This window comes from Homarus americanus, unplaced genomic scaffold (assembly GCF_018991925.1).
Source record: "Homarus americanus isolate GMGI-L3 unplaced genomic scaffold, GMGI_Hamer_2.0 scaffold51859, whole genome shotgun sequence".
Taxonomy (NCBI): domain Eukaryota; kingdom Metazoa; phylum Arthropoda; class Malacostraca; order Decapoda; family Nephropidae; genus Homarus; species Homarus americanus.
This window is the reverse complement of record NW_024711292.1, coordinates 7,947,728-7,965,695: the sequence shown is the minus strand read 5'-3', so window position 1 is coordinate 7,965,695 and position 17,968 is coordinate 7,947,728. Positions and strand designations below refer to the sequence as shown.

Sequence of the window (17,968 nt, the reverse complement as noted above, 5' to 3'; positions counted from 1 at the left end):
TGCCAACAGTGCGTAACAGAGACGTGACCGATCGCCCAAGTGATTAACGAGCCTATCTTTTGGTGAAAAGGATAACAGAAAAAGAAGAGTAATCAGAGACGTGACCGATCGCCCAAGCGGCTAATGAGCCGGTCAGTGGCAAAGAGGATAAAAAAAGGAGAGTATTATTTGACATAATAGTTGACAGGCATGATTTAACACCCAAATATATTTTCGTTTTCTTTTATTTCATCGTAAAGCATTGTTGGGGCAACTTAATTAATATCAATTGAGAGCGAAGTATAATTAAGGAACTGAAGAATAAAAGGTAGATAGATAAATAGATATCTCGTCAGAAACATTGGAATTTAGATTTTGTATTTGAAAGTCTGGGTAATCTTGCATATAAAGGGAGTAAAATCACTAACGCAGTTGTTGTAATTCGGCGATACTGAAAAATGCTACAATATACAATTTATCGTTCATAAAATGAACCGAACTAACCTACCTTACTTCAGTGATATACATAAATAATGTTTAAATGAAGTTCAAATTTAGGTAGGGTAGGTTACGTTACGATAAATTATACAATGTAGTGTTACGAATCGTAAATTACGATCCACCTTTCGCCGCTTATCAGCTTCTAAAGGTGGTTACCGTGTAAAATAAAGGTAGACAATTAAAATTCTTTATTTTTATTTTTTTACTATGAAACACATATTATTATTATTATTAACATTAAAAAAACAAAACAAATTCTCTGCGTTCACCCTACCGAAAACTATGGACTTCGGGGCCCTTTGGCCCTGGAGGCCCCTTGGCACTGTGCCTATTGGGTAATCTGGCTCTGGGTGAGATGTTATAATATAACGCCACGCCTCAAGAACTAAGGTCCTGTAGGAGTATTCTAGATCATATCACATACAAGACATCAAACATTCAACTTAAGAGACATGATACCGCGACCGACACCGTGGAACACTTGTAGTATAGATGATTTCCATGCGATAAATAGAGACCTACAGTATATAATTTCTTAACTTTTTGAAGAGTACATTACGTAACACACATACCTTAATATACTGTATTTATTCATTTCACGTAAACACTTCGGAAAAATAAAGTTGTCATTTCTATAAGAAGAACGAAATTTCACAATCGGTAACCTTTTTTTCTTACTATAAAAGTCATGGGCAACAGGTGCTCCTTCTCCCACGTGTAGTCGTCTTGTCGACCAGTACAGTACCACCTCAAACAGCTGCAGACCTCGGTAGAAGGTAGGTAATAATACTGATTATATCCTAATTAATTGCTTAGACTAGTAGTGCTACATTATTACAGTAGCATATGCATGATAACATCATTGATATGAGTTATGTGATGCTGTTTACTGATCTTTAAAAATTATTTCAGGGATTTGATATCAAGACAACAATACAGAACCTTTTGTAGCATGTCAGTTCACGTACTGTACATTGTAGTTGATCATATACTGTATTACTGGTACGCTAATCTAACCTCAATGTCAATGAATGGACGGCCCCACCACTGCACTTTAGTAAAATTTAGTTGTATATGGGCAGGTGCACTGAATGGGTGGCTGCATGATACACTGTGTACAGACTTGACGAATCTTGTATTCCCTTGAAATCTACACTCTCCTGAGAGCATAAGATCACGGTATTTTTAGTGGGGGCACAAGAACCTCACATGGCCGGCGTTTATAATAAGTTTAAAATGTTATCGGTATCTAAATTTGAATATTTTTTGAAGTGACGAATTTATTAATATCAATTTGATAGATTTGGGCAAAAAAAACTGCTGGTTCGGGTAAATTTGTGTAGAAACATTGAGAATATGATTATTTTGAGTGAATTCAAGTTTAAAAGTAAACACCGTTACTGCCCCAGTGATAGACCTGGTGCCTCAGTGACCGGATCTCATTTCACCTCAGTCGCCACATAAAAATACGCGAGAAATACGCAGGAACTCTTCATCTTGATCCAACTTATGTAAAGCAAGTACTGTTAGAATGAAAGGGAATCCCTTTTTGGCAAAAAAGTCTGTTGCATTTTACTTTTTTACCTTTATCCTCTTCACCACTGATCGGCTCGTTAGCCACTTGGGCGATCGGTCACGTCTCTGTTACTTTTCTTTTTCTTTTATCCTCTTCACCAAATGATTGGCTCGTTAGCCGCTTGGGCGATCGGTCACGTCTCTGTCACGCACTGTTGGCAAGTACTGGGCATGCACCAGCTCCTGAATGTACTGTACCTGAACCTGCATCCAGTGTTGGTCAAGTCTGGTCTTGAAAGAGCTCAACTCGGTGCCGTCACAACACTTTCTGGTAGATTGTTCCAAGAGTTCACAACTCTCACTCCGAAAAAGTTTGCCCTCACAGTTTTCTGGACTTGTGGCTTCTTCAATCTTGAGCTGTGACCCCTTGTAAATTCATCAGCAATTTTCCCTACTTATCGAAACACAATATATATATATATATATATATATATATATATATATATATATATATATATATATATATATATATATATATATTATTACGAGTTGGGGATTTAGAATATAGTTAAAAGTCTACAGATCCCAACAGGCAACAACAACAAAAAACAAGACAATCGGACTATAAAGGGTAGACAAAGGATGCGAGCTTTTGTTGGGTATAACAAAGTACCATAAATTCCTTAACAAAATATTCAGCTATCTATAATTTACCAACCATACTTAACCTAAACATTAACAGTATATACATATTTATACAACATACAATAATTTGAAGCAAGTGGACGTGGGAGGCAATATAAGATTACAAATACTTAAGTGCGGAGCTGAGATGGCTGACGAGTATGGCTGAGTATTGTAGAAGACGGTAGGTAGGTAGTCACTGTGCCGTAGGTTTAGAGGATAGGTGATCCTGTGGTCACTTCCCAGAGTGTAGTGCTCTCTCCTCAAACTCGAGCTGACAAAGAAGACTTGGAGGAAGTGACGCAACAACCAGGATATGGAGAAGGAAACCCGGAGTGGTAACTAAGACGAGTCATACTCGTGTCTCGTCCCTAGATGGCGTTGCTCGTGGTGCTGGGTAGGTAGATCAGGGCAATAGATGGCGTGGTTCGTAGTGCTGGGTAGGTAGATCATGACAATTGGTGGAGGGGTTCGTAACAATATTTATATATATTTGATGTAGATCCACACTGAAAACATAGATAAGATAAATCTTGATAAAATCACACAGGGAAAATTGTTTCCCTTTCCCCTGTGTGATTTTATCAATATATATATATATATATATATATATATATATATATATATATATATATATATATATATATATATATATATATATATATATATATATATATATATATATATTACTGTATATGCAAGTAAATCACTGCAGGTGCGCGTGATCCAAGTATATGCGGATAACCACAAGGAAACAAGAAAACACAGAAATTTTAATGATATATATATATATATATATATATATATATATATATATATATATATATATATATATATATATATATATATATATATATTAGCATGAAATAGCAAAATTATTCCCAAAGAAGGTTAGGTAAGATTAAATTAGATTAAGTTTTCTATGAAAAATTTCATATACATGTATTTCAACGACCTTCATGATTGTTTATTACCAGTCAAAAGTTAACGCTAATCAGCAATTACCCCTAGTTACCCCTTGTGGTTATCAGCATATATATATATATATATATATATATATATATATATATATATATATATATATATATATATATATATATATATATATATATATATATATATATATATATATATATATATATATACACCATGGAAAGTGAAAGTTATTTAACGAATTACAAGCTAAAATGTTATCTCCAATATAAGACACAATATTATTATACTTGAACGTGATAGCTCTCAGTTTAATATGTGGAGTTTTTCTTATCTCACTCTATGTTGATATCGCACTGCGCTTCAACATCAAAGGCCTCGTACCGTACACTCGTATTTACACTAGTCATCAATATACATAAATAAAATTGATTTCCCTATACTTGATAGTACAGTAAACCATTTCAATAATAAAAGAATGAACAAGATATTAAAGTACGTATTATAGTAGCAGGTGCCTGTGGAGGCGTTATCAGTGCTCCCACCTGACAAAATTCTCACTGCTATCTCATCGGTAGTGAGTAAACTTGTTATATTACGGGGGTACGGTGCTTCAAATGCCGAGGACTTAAGCAATCGTCCATTAGGTCCGTACAACAAATAGCTATTGAAAATTCCTATTAACGTAAGTCAAAATCACATGGTCTAGCATACAAGAGATAAGACTGATTACTTTAGGGGTTACGGGATGATAATATGGTTATATTGGGGAAATTCAGTGAATCGTGAAGTTTCCTCACAATACTAGGTGGGTACAATCAATGGTTCTGAGACTGTAGAAAAATAGTTCACTCCAGTGGGCAAAGGCGTTCATTCCGGAGCCGTAGATAGATATCTATCTAGGGCTCTGGTTCACTCTCTAAAGTGGCGCCGCCAAGCAGCCGGAAAGTAAACAAAATACTCATAATTACCAGGCAAGGAATAAAGGGAAGAAGCCGAAGAATTCGGCGAAATCACGTTATTCTATTATTTTTAGAGGAACAGAGATCTGTTTTCCTTTCGATTTCCAAACGATAAATAGAGGTGAGTCATACACCTACTGCTGTCAATGTAGACTGTTGGATGAAATGACTTTCTGGATGATATGTTTTTTTCCTGTATATTTCAATATGTTTTTAATGGATTTCATATTCATTACTTGAGCAAATTCACGAAAACCCTACGAACCGAAGCCAAATTGTTTGGTAAATCAAAGAGCACCGTCCTCATATCTGAGGGTTGGCGACAACAGTCATCCACTGTAAAGGCGGCGGCACACTGGGCACTTTCCTCCAAAAATGTTTGGCAAACACGGTCCGGCCAGAAAAACAAAGAGACGTTTTGCGTCACACTGGGATGTTTTGTTGGCGCGTCTGCCCAATGCAATGAAAACAACAACAAAGCGTCAAGAGGAGACTCGCCACGGATCCCGTAACTACAGTTGAGGCCTTGCAGGATTGCGCTATAGTACAGTACTTCAATTGCTGAAGCAAGTGAGGCGTCTGCAAAAGCTAAAGAAAAGACTAAACAAGTCGACTTGTGAAAGAGACCTAGGGGTACTTGTAAGCCCGTTAATGTTCGAAATAAGGCAAACAGAGCATAAGGTTTTATATCCAGAAGTGTAAGTAGGTGCGGAGGTCATATTGCAGTTATATCTTGCACTAGTGAGGCCGCACCTCGATTATGCTGTCGGTGCAGTGAAGAATGACAAAAATGATTCCGGGACCTAAAAATCTTCCCTATCTAGATAGATTAAAGAAACTAAACTTGCATTCCCTAGAAAGACGAAGAGTGCGGGAGATATGATAGAAGTACTTAAGTGGGTGAAAGGAATCGATAAAGGAGATATAGATAAAGTTCTTATAATATCCGAGCAGGATAGGACTCGTAGCAACGGATTTAAGTTGGATAAATTTAGGTTTAGGAGGGAGATAGGAAGAAACTGGTTCACAAATAGGGTGTTAGATGAGTGGAACAAGCTTAGCAAGTTTGTAGTAAGTGCTGGAACGCTGGAAAGTTTTAAAAGTAGGCTAGATAGATCCATGGACGATAGAGAGTGGTTGTAACTCTTGACAGGAGCTGCCATGCAGACCAACCGATCTATTGCAGACTCCTTATTTTTTTCTTATGTTGTGAAGTTTCTTTAAAAGTGGCGGCGGCTGGCTTGTCAAAGAAGACCCTGAATAATGATTTAATTATACTAAAGAAATTTTAAAGTGACAAATAAATAGAAATATGTCACCGTTTATGTGTTATATTTTAAATTATTATTGTTTCATGGTTTATTTAAAATTTTACTTGAAATTATATGAAGCTCATTTGAGCATAATCCGGCCAGCAAAGATCCCAGCCAAACCGTTGTCCATTTCTAGCAACAGCAGAAATCCTGCTGCTTGCTGGACCGTCAGGCCAAAGGCCAGCAAAACTGGCGACGTGTTTAGGAGGAAAGTGCCCAGTGTGCCGCCGCATTACGTTCTCGGGTTGTTTTTACCATCCCTCTTAACATATGGCATCTCTCTGGGGACCCCTTTTTATTTTCATTCATCCATCTCAGTCTCTGTATGGTAAAAACACGCAAAAAATGAACCAATCCGAGCCTAACGAAATCCAGAGTTGTAAGGTAACTAAATAAATTTACTTGAGTACTATACTCAAGTAACATTTTAGTATTTACTTTTTAAAAGTATTTATTTTTTTAGTATTTTTACTTTTACTTAATTATGGTTTTCTAATACTTTACTCCAGTACAATTGAAATTTTTATTTTTTTTACATGCCCCAAACAAAGAGTTTTAATGTCTGTGGCAATAATTTCAATAAATTAATTAATTGTTAACGATAGTAAAAGAGTTGTGTGGGTGGAGGGTATGTTGTGGGTGTAGTCATGAAGGGTATGGTGTGAGCGTGGAAATACCCCACGCGATCACATACCTGGAGGTCTCATGAGGTGAAGTGGCGTCAGGTCAGGTCTGGTGACAGTGATCATGACAGAGGACTTTTCCTTTGATCTTCTTGTGTCCATTACCATTAGCACCTTTACCACCCACCTCACCTAACCTACATAAGAACATAAGAATTGAGGAAATTGCAGCCGACCTATTGGCCCATACTGGGCAGTCCCATTTAGACCCAACCCCTATGGCTCATATATCCACCCAACCTATGTTTGAAGCTATCCAGCGTATTCGAATTAATGATGATGTTTGGTAACTTGTTCCACTCATAAGAACATAAGAATGGAGGAAACTGCAGCGGGCCTATTGGCCCATACTGGGCAGTCCCATTTACACCTGAACCCCCATTGCTCATATATCCATCCAACCTATGTTTGAAGGTATCCAGCGTATCTGAGTTAATGATGACATTTGGTAACTTGTTCCACCTATCCACTAATCTATTTCCAAACCAATGTTTACCTATTTCGCGCCTAAATCTAAATTTGTCTAATTTAAAACCATTGTTACGAGTTCGCTCCTGGTTGGATAGTCTGATTACCTTTGTAATGTCCCCTTTGTTTAGCCCTGACTTCCATTTATACACCTCGATCATATCGCTCCTCACTCTACGTCTCTCGAGGGAGTGCAAATTAAGAAGCTTTAACCCAGTTCTGTATTCAAGATGCCTAATGTTCGGGATTAGTCTTGTCATTCTCCTCTGAATTCTTTCCAAGGATTATATATCCATTCTGTAATGTGGTGACCAGAATTGAAATATGTAATCCAAGTGGGGTGTCTCATTAAGCGCAAGATATAGTTTCAAGATGACGTAGTTAGTCTTGAAACTAACACTTTGTATGAACCCAAGTAATCTATTAGCCTTGTTTCGAGCAAATACACATTGTTTACTTGGCTTATGATTCCTACTTATCATTACTCCTAAATCTTTCTCGCAGTCGGATTTCTCATTAACATCGTTGTTCATCTGGTTTCCCTGTTTACATCTCCTGTACTGAGTACTTTACATTTGTCCACATTGAATCTCATCTGCCATTTTTCAGACCATTCGAAAAATTTGTTTAGATCTTCCTGTAGTTTTGCGGAGTCATCGTCAGATTTAATTACACGCCCTATTTTAGTGTCATCAGCAAATTTACTTATGTTGCTGTCTACACCGATATCTATGTCGTTTATGTATATAATAAATAATAATGGTCCGAGTATCGAGCCTTGGGGAACTGCACGAGTGACGTTGCTCCAATGGGATTTATTGCCGTAAATGCTCACTCGCTGTTTCCTGTCCTGTAACCACGCCCTAATCCATTTTAGAATATCTCCTTTAATGCCACGAACCTCCACTTTTCTTATTAGTCTTTCGTGGGGAACTCTGTAGAAGGCTTTGATAAAGTCGAGATATACCACATCATAATTGTGCCCCTCGTCCACTGATTAGAAAACAGATGAAAAGAATGTTAATAAATTATTTAGATAAGAACGCCCTCTTGTGAAGTCATGTTGGGAATCATTGATCAACTTGTGCTTCTCCAGGTGGTTTCGAACAGAGTTTGAAATAATTGATTCTAGTAATTTACCTACTATTGATGTTAGACTGATTGGGCGGTAGTTAGAGGATATCTATCTCCTTCTTCAAAATCGGTATTACATTCGCTATCCTGCAGGATTCTCCTGGTACTACATCCGTTTTTAAGGAGAGGTTAAACAAATTTCTAAGGGCATACTAAGCTCTTCCTTACATTCCTTTAATACTCTGGCAAATATCTCATCGGGACCTGGGTGACTTATTAGGCTTTAGTTTGTCTATTTGTTTACTAATATCGTTAACTAGTCACTACCTCTCGCTTAATTTATTTTCTCTTCACTATCTCTGTATAGAGTCGGTGCCTCGGTATCATGTTTAAATTTTGGTCGTGAAACTGTTGAAAATATTTATTCAGATTATTGCTCATTTCTCCGTCCTATCAGTTAGCTCGCCGGTATCTGACTGTATTGATCCAATATTTTCGTGTTTTAGTTTTATACATCGGAAAGAACCTCTTTGGCTTTGACTTTGCCTCCCTGCTACCTTCAGTCTATTATTCCTATTTGCTTTTCTTGTCTCGGTCTTAAACCTAATGGCAATACTCAAAATAACTGGAGGTAAACTTTACCACGATTTATTCTCCTAACATAGCCTTCCTTTGTCCAATAATATTCTTTAAATAATTATTTATCCATTAAGGGTCATTGTTGTTTGATTTGAGTTTTCTGTATGGTATATTCTGCCGTTGTGCATTAAGTAACTCATTATTTAAATTGTTGTGGAACTCACAAACTCAGATCTCGTTATCAGGTCATCCTCAACCGCCAGATCTCCAGGTAAGGTGAGATCGCCCTCTGTGGGTACATTGTGTGAGGTCATGTAATTCACCCCCAAGTGTGATACCCCTTCTCTCAGCTGCCTCTTCAAACTATCAAAGTTTGTCTTTCTGAAATCTGGAACTTTAGTGGAATTTTCCTTATGAATGCCCTGAAATTCTAACTGAATCTAATTTCTTTGTGATCGCTGTTAGTTGTCTGTTCTCTACTCGACATTACTAATGAGGTTTTCTGTTTGATAGAACTAAATCGAGTATATTATTACCCCCGTGAAGTTCGGTTATAAGGCGTTGGCTAAGGAAAAGTCCTGATTGTTTCAAGAAAAACTTGATTCTGAGAGTTACCCGTAAGGTCAATCCAATCTATTTGGCTAAAGTTAAAGTCGCTCAATACTATACAGACTTTGCTATGTATGGAAGCCCTGCGCATTTCATCCCATATAAGTAACTCTATCAAGATTAGGAGGTCTATATATTACTCCTGTGATTAATTTTTCCATACCATCGGTTAATTCTATCCAACTTGTTTCTGTAATCAGTTCAGTTTTAATTTCCGTATTTATTTCACACTTCAGATTATCCCTGACATAGATTGCTACTCCGCCTCCTTTCCTAATCTGCCTATCAGTATGGAATACTTGTAACCTGCAATTTGGTATTCGACAAGTAACTCACGTGAGTCTAAGTTTATCCATGTTTCGGTGAATCTTATTAAATCGATTTTTTCGGTACATACCAACGCCCTGATTTCATCCATTTTGTTTCTCATATTTCTACTGTTTGCGTAGAAGACATTTATGTTAGACGTGTTCTGAGTCCTCTCTTTGTCGCGTTTAGGTTTTAACTCCCTGCCTAATTTAGTTTTGTCATCATTCCTAGCACTATTTCCCTGTAACCTTTCACTTTGTTTACCCGCCTCCGCTGCAGTCTCCTCCACCCCCGTGCTCATACCTGTATGTTTCCCTAGCAGTTTAAAGACTTCGACGTGTTTTCAACTGCCCTCTTGAGAGAGCCAGCCAGGGTTGCCACCCCATCCCTAGGCAGATGTACCCCATCCCTAGCATAAAGGTCCCTTCTGCCGTAAAAGTCCCAGTTGTCAACGAATGGGACCGATATTGATTTGCAATATCTATCAAGACGGCCGTTGACACCAACTGCCCTTGACAACCATTCGATAACTCTCCTTCTAGGCAGGACATCACATATGATAGGGATCTCTCCCTTCACCCTAATACGTCCTACAGCTGTCTTGAACTTATCAAGGAGTTCCTCACTCCGACACCGGCCAATATCATTGCCTCCTGCACTGAGGCAGATAATGGGTTTGTTCCTATTACAGGACAAGATATTGTCCACGCTGTCAACGATATCCTCTCCCCTCTCCTGGCAAACACACCCTCACCCTATTTTTATTTTACAACAAAAGCTCTATTCAGGTACCCTGTCCTTTTCTCTCCAATTATCAAAGGACTAAAAGTTCACTGAGCTGTTGTCGTCAGGTCTCTCCCACCAGTTTGGTCGTCTCTCCTCCTTCCATTCGCCTGTGTTTTCGTCAGATACGGGCTTTCCTTGTCTCGTGTCTTCTTCCTTCATCCTCGCAATCACTTCCTTTAATTTCAAGTTTTCGTCTTTGACCTTCACTAACTCGGCCCTCAGAAGGGCACAGCCCTGCTCCCAAGTAGCACTAGCTACTACTGACAATTAATCCCTTGGAGCTATGTCTACCGTGACCTTTCCTCTAGCGAGGTCAGACCACGTCTTATCCCTCTGTATCCCCAGCTCCCCCATCGAATATCCTCTCTTTTCCTCCACCTTTCCTTAAAAAAAGAAAGAAAAAAGAATGATATTTTTGGAATCAGCAGGAAAATTTTCATTAAAAATATATATGTTTATTTTTTTGGACACGGTACATTAAACCGAAAGACTTAACTGATGTAAAGCTGCAGCTACCACCATCGTTCTTACTGAAAAAAAAACACGAAGGGAGAATATCCATAAAGTAGGCAAATAATTATCTCTTACTGCAAAATAAAAAAATGTTACTTTGACAAATTATCCCTAGATATCTGAAGTTGGACGACAATAACCTAATGACTGTAAATTGTTTTTATTTAATAATTTGGTCTATCGCACTGTATCATGGACGCGCAACAGCTCAATGTGATTTTTACTCGAGTGAGCTATCCTCCTATAGTCTGAGAATCCTTGATACAATGTTTTGTTTTTAGGTATGATTACAGAAGAAGTGCAAAGTTAACTGAGCAAATTTGACTATATAATTTTCTGATATATGAAAATTATTACTGGGTTGTACATTACTTAATTTCGAGTAGAAGTGTATTAAAATGACTTTTGTATTATTTTTGCGCGTATACGAGTACATACCAAATCTTTTAAATATTAGTGTCTGATTAGGCAATAAAACACAACTGATGTTCAATTCATGTTTCTCCGAAACTAAGTATCGTCCACCCAGACCAGTCAACCTATAAACACTTTACATGCGGATATACTGTATTCTTATAACTGTTTACTGTTCCTCTTAGGACGTCATAACCATCTATCACTGCCTTCTTAACTCTCGCACTTGTCTAGCCAGTGGCACGAAAATAGTCTTTGTTGTTGTTATATTGCATTACTACAATTTAACAACTGAGGCAGGGGTTCTCAACCAGGGGGGAATTCCCCAGGGGGAATTCAGGTTTTCAGGGAACTGATTCGGGAGCAAGAGATATGTTCGATGAGAAATCAATCACAGAATTTTGGCCCTTGATGTGCGATTCCTACCCAAAAGTGGCAGAAAGAGCTATCCGTGTATTGCTTCCGTTTGTGTCGACATATTATTGTGAGTCAGGCTTTTCAACTCTGTTGCAAATTAAAACGAAGCAACGTAGTAGATTAGAGGTAAAAAATGACCTGCGTTGTGCCCTTTCAAGCACTCCTCCGCGTATCCCAGAATTGGCGAAGAAAAAACAATCACAGGTTTCTCATTGACTGTAATCTTCATCTGAATAAAATTAATTATAAATTTACAATATCCTGGTATTCTATTGAACTTTTTGTTTATTGCATTATGCTTCAGTTTGGTCTGTTAAGTAATTCATTATAAATAAAAAACAACTATTTTACTTTTATTCAAGTTTTATAAATCCATCAACATTTCCAATTGGCATTTAATTTGTAAAACTCCACTATAAAAATAATCCATGTAAAATTGTAAATGTATATGTACTAATATGGAAAAAATAAAGGATTTTCAGTATTATATGCATATTATTTGGAATGCACTTTTTGAGGCAGACAATCTTGGAAAGGAGGGGGGAATGACATTCTGACATATGGTGAAAGGGGTGCATGGGGCAACAAGGTTGAGAACCACTGAACTAAGGTATTTAAGTGCGTAGATGAGGTTAGAACTGTGGATACACTAGTCAACAACAATGAAATCCAAGAAAATATTCCTCCAAGCATTTAAATATGTTATTCGTGTTTTGTAAATTCAGATTCTTGACAACCACCATGCAAACTCCGCCATATGAATTAATTATTTTGGCTACATTAATAAAATCTAATTGAATTTTAAAAAATAAAACTTTCTGTTGTAATGAGCATCATCACCAGTTACCCATTAGTTGAAAGAATGAGTTTCATTGGATAACTTGAAAGGCGGATGCATCAGTTAAAAGTGAAGTGTTAGGTAAAAATGAAGTGCCAGACGTACGACTCATTCGGACAGTGGCGAACAGCGGTCGGTTGGCGTTGCTTCACAGTCAGCCTCAGTTGAAGTCAGTTCTGCTTAGATGATGGACATGCATTCCAATGACACGTACGTGCTTATACAGTATGTTTGGTATTACGAAAATCATATTATTTTAATACAGTTTTATGAGTGTTACCCTAAGGTTAGGATTTTGTGCCGATATTATATTAATACAGTTTCGTGAGTGTTACCTTAAGGTCAGGATGTTGTGAGTGTTACCCTTAGGTTACAGTATATATTTTTTTTACTTTAGGACATAGCGCGCCCGAAACTTCTAAACATTTAGATCTCCCCATTCTGAGCCTTTTAAACCCCATATATAACAGGCGGAAATGGAAAATAGCGACACAATTGAATTTAAATGATTTTGCGTAGTTTTAAGTCTTCGTCTGAAATGTTATCATTGGTAAACAACCCTGTGAGAGGTTGGAGTCATAGACCACGTTCTTTGTAGACTTTATTCTAACAGCGTCAGCTGGTGACTGGCAACCGGGCGCTGCCAAAGACAACCCCCCCATCTCAACATGGGAAAACATATCGTACGATGGTACAATCTTACGTCTCCCCCCCCCCAAGTTAAAAGGAAATGACAATGCACATTTGAACTAACAAAAGGAAAACAATGCATTCATAAAAACAACAATAATGCAGGAAAAACCAGTCAAACAAAGGAAAAAAAAAAAACCCTCTAAACTGATTTTACATCACTTACACTACACCACGTAGTCCGTCAACCAGCCCGGAGGCCTACGGCCTCTCCTGGGCCTGGCCGCGCTCGACTGGGGAGGGGCCGTGGGTGCGAAGGAGGGCGCGGGTACGGAGGGCACAGCGGAAGGGGGGCCAGGAGGCACAGCTTGGTGCACCACCGCAGTAGTAGGCACAGGTGTGGAGCCGTTTCGCAGGTGGCGCCTGTTGCGGATGGACACCCTGCCACTGCCATTCAACCTGACGGCATACTGCCTGTGAGGGCGGGCTTCCACCACTATGCCTGTCCTGTCCCAGAGCTTGGTAGCTGCATCCTGCACACGCACCTGCGTGCCCACGACTAGGGGAGCCAGCTGGCGGGATACCTCCCTCCGCGACAGGACCCCATCCTGGGTTTCGGCCAAGCGCACCTCCCTCATACGAAGTGCCCGCCGCCAGTGCTGGTCCACCTTATAGTGCTGTCTGGCCACGGGAACGCCGTCACGGAGCTGGCGGCCGGTGGCAAGTTGGGCGGGCGACTTGTTCACCCCCCGCAGAGGCGTGTTCAGGTACTGGAGGAGGGCCTGGGATGTCCTATCGCAGTCCAGGCTACCCCCGGGCCCAGTGTTATCCCTGAGGAGCCTCTTGGCAGCCTTGACCCCAGCCTCTGCCCTGCCATTGGACTGGGGGAAGTGGGCCGACGAGAGGCGCACCTCGACCCCCCATGACTTGAGGAAATCTGTCATCTCAAGGCTGGCAAGGTTGGTACCTCCATCCGTGGAGATCTGCTCAGGTACCCCCCACCTCGTGAAGTAGGCCCGCAGACTGGCGATGATTTTTCCAGAGGTGGCCTCGTTGGGGAAGTGGGCGATCTCCAGCCAACCTGTCAGTCGGTCAGCATATGCTAGGTACGTGCGGCCCTGCAGGTGGAACAAATCGGCCACCACTTGTTGAAAGGGATAGTCTGGCGCTGGGGTCAGAACCAACGACTCCGGAGGCTGGGAAGGGGCGTGGGTCTCGCAAGCAGCACACCGGGACCGATGATACTGCAGGTCACCCTCCATGCCAGGCCAATAGACAGACTGCCGGGCCCGCCTGAGCATTGAGTCGAGGCCCTGGTGCCCCACATGCAGGTTAACGGCGACCCGGTGGCGGAGGGAGTCGGGGATGACAAGGCGCACGCAGCCCTGGTCAAAGGTGTAGGTGACCAAACCCCTGACCACAGCCAACCTGTCCCTCACCGAGAAGTACGGGCGCAGACAGGCCACCTCCTGCGACTTGTGGGGGTGCCAGTCGCCCGCCAGCACCCTCGACACTAGAATCTGGTACACTGGGTCGTCCGCAGCCGCTTTGCACACTGTGTCTTCGTCCATAGTGATGCACCCATCCTGATCCAGTGCTGCGATTGTGACTGCACACACTGCAGCGCACAGGTCCTCCTCTTGGTCCATGTCCTCCGCATCAGGCGCCGCCCTGAGGGAGGGGAAGCGGGATAGGGCGTCAGCTGCACAGTTCCGCTTCCCTGGCAAGTATTTGACCGTGAATCGGTACTGCAGGGTCTTCTCCTTGAGCCTGAACAGGCGCGGATTCGCCACATCCGTGAGGGCTCTGTCCCCTAGCAAGCCAACTAAGGGGCGGTGGTCCGTCACCAGAATGAGGTTCGGGCAGCCAAGGAGGAACAGCCTGGCCTTGCGCAGGCACCACACCACAGCCAGGGCCTCCCCTTCTACTGCAGCATAACCGGCCTCGGCCGTGCTCAGATGTCGGCTACCACACAGAGCCAACCGCCACCCTCCTCTGCAGCAGAAGGGCGTCTCTGGAGAGGCACAGGCACAGTATTGTTGCAGGACGACGAAGCCGATGCCCTCCCTGCTCCAATCAGTGACAGCTGCCGTAGGCCTGGATTTGTCGTAGTACACCAAGCCGTCTCTGGCCAACTGACAGATGGTGTCCTGGGCCTGGCGAAACTTGAGCCGCAGCTGGTCGTCCCAATACACCTGCTTGCCCACTGGCTTCTTGAGGAGCTCACGGAAGGGCTCCATCACAGGTGCAGTGGCAAGGAAGGGAGCCAACTGGTTAACCAAGCCATGCCAGGACCTGATGTCAGTGATTGATGGCTGATCCGGCATGGGGAAGTCCTTGATGGCTGACAGACGTTGGGCAGCGGGCTGGTACAGGTCCCACCCCAGGAGGAAACCCACAAACTCAGCTTCTCTCCTGCAGAACAAGAACTTTTCTGGTTTCAGCGTGATACCTGTGCGAGCGCAGGTCTCCAGAAAATCGTAAGTGTGCCAGAACGCCCCTTCACACGGGAGTCATAGAGGAGAGTGTCATCCACGCACTTGTACTTGCGGGGCACATCCTGAATAGCGTCGTCAAACCTCTTGGTGTAAGCATCTGACGCTGAGCAATGTCCCATGGGCGTCCTGCAGTATCGAAAACGGCCCCACGGCGTGATGAATGTGGTCAGACGTCTACTCTCCTCCTCCAACTCCACTTGATGAAATCCCCAAAAGGCGTCGGCGACGGTTTTGAACGAGTGCACTGGCACCCCAGACACCATGTCGAATGGTGCAGGTGTGTGGTGCGTCTCCCTCAGACAGCTTGCATTGAGGCGTTGGAAGTCCACAGTGCGCCTGGGCTGACCGTTTTTCTTGGCCACCACGACCATCCTGGCGCACCACTCCGTAGCCTCACCAGCAGGCACTGGCTGGATGACGCCTCTCCTGACGTCCTCCTCCAACTGGGCCTTCACCTCCGCTTCCCAGTGTTTCGGAACGGGAGCGGGTGTGTGACAGGCATAGGGGGTCGTGCCGGGCGTCAGGTGGATACGGTGAGGGGGACCAGTCATGACTGGCAGTGGGGACCTGCTGGTGTTGAATGCGGTAGACGAAAAGTGCGTGAGTAGCCATGCCTCCAGCCTGGCCACATTCTCCTCCAAAGGAGGCAAGGGTATCTCAACTGGCCTCGGCGGGAAACGGCTGCTCTCAGGTAAAGGGTTCGGAGGTAGATCGTCGGCAGTGTGCCGCTCCCCTCCATCGCTCACGGCAGCCACAGCACGTCTATGGAGCGGGAAGTCGACAGGCACCAAGTTGAGGCACTTGCAGGCCTCCAATGACAGATAGAGGGCCTTGGCTGTCTGCACGAAGTAGACCTCCTGGACGGTGGACCCCTCGTCCACACCGAGGCGGCAGGGGGCGGACCCCAGACACTTGAGCTGTTTGTTTGCCACGTCCCTTAGGCCATTACGGGCCCGAAGTTGCCCCGGACACAAACCGATGTCCCGGAGCAGGGATGCGCCTGCCACACACACCATAGCACCCGTGTCAGCTACAGCCAGCACAGGGGTGGCGGGGGAATTGCCCCCGGCCTGGGACACGAACACTTGTAACCTGGGGTGGCGGGATAGCTGGGCTGTTGCCACTGTAACAGCGCCTGACACATTCACAGGAGCACTTAGGGCTGACTTACTCCTACAACACCTTTTGAAGTGACCAACCTTACAGCAATTGCGACATGTAGCCCCACTTGCAGGGCAGTTACTTTTACCAGAGGCATGTGACATGCCGCAGTTACCACAGTGCGCGCGATTGGGGTGTCCAGGTCGGGCGGCAGCTACCTCGGACTCACCGGTGACGTCATCACCAACCGCCACTGCCTCCAGGGCTGTTCCCACCACTGCCTGGCCAGACGTACGACACAATACACCAGCAACCTCTCACTGCTGCCTCAAATAACATGCATTTGTTTCTAAGCACTTCAACACTATTATAACTAGAGTACCCCTGGAAAATTTCCCTTTTCAACACTGGGTTACTCAGGCCCACCATAACTTTACGTAATAGCATGTACTCAGAGAGGTCGTTATCACAGGTGGGACATTTAAATTCACACTCCACTGCCTCTGCGAAGCATCGTTGAAAATACCTTTTCATGGGCTCCTCTTCACCTTGTTTGCTGTTGAAAAACTCGTTCCATTTCACAGCTTGGTTTGAAGATTGAAGAACCATTCCACTGATGGCGTCCAGGGCTTCTTTGGGCGAGAGCTGCTCCCACTGACCGCTGGGGTATCTCGAGTCAATCACCCTTTGGAGTGCAGGGACGCAGTTCAGGCGAATGTGGAGTGTGGCCACCAGTTGTGACCACCCGTTCAACAGCACCCATGACTCCATGGACCGCCTCCATGTCCTAAACGCAGCTGCTGGCATTTCTGCCTCACACTTCTCTGGTGCGACAGCTGCTGAGGGCTTCATGACCGGCATAGAAGCATGACCACCGCCAGCAACTAGAGACGCCATCTGAGCCATCAATGCACTCATGGCCTGCTGCTGGGCGCGCGTGGTGTTCCCCGCCGGTGTAGAGAAGCCCGGGCGTCCCCTTGAGGGCGTCGAGAATCGTGGACGTGTAGGGGCCATGTCAGCGTTCTTGTCAGGGCTGTAATGGCGTGTCGGGCCCCGACATATCCTACTCACTGCGCCATGTGAGAGGTTGGAGTCATAGACCACGTTCTTTGTAGACTTTATTCTAACAGCGTCAGCTGGTGACTGGCAACCGAGCGCTGCC

At 43.1% G+C, this 17,968-nt stretch overlaps 1 protein-coding gene across 1 annotated transcript in view; it reads left to right on the top strand.

The window, feature by feature from the left end:
- Window positions 1-1,166: 1,166 nt before the first annotated feature.
- Window positions 1,167-17,968, top strand: part of LOC121876723 (multiple coagulation factor deficiency protein 2 homolog) — a 100,111-nt gene continuing 83,309 nt past the window's right edge. Inside the window, exon 1 of the mRNA XM_042382119.1 lies at window positions 1,167-1,256. The gene's annotated coding sequence lies outside the window, so the exon portion shown is untranslated. The remainder of the gene's footprint in view (window positions 1,257-17,968) is intronic.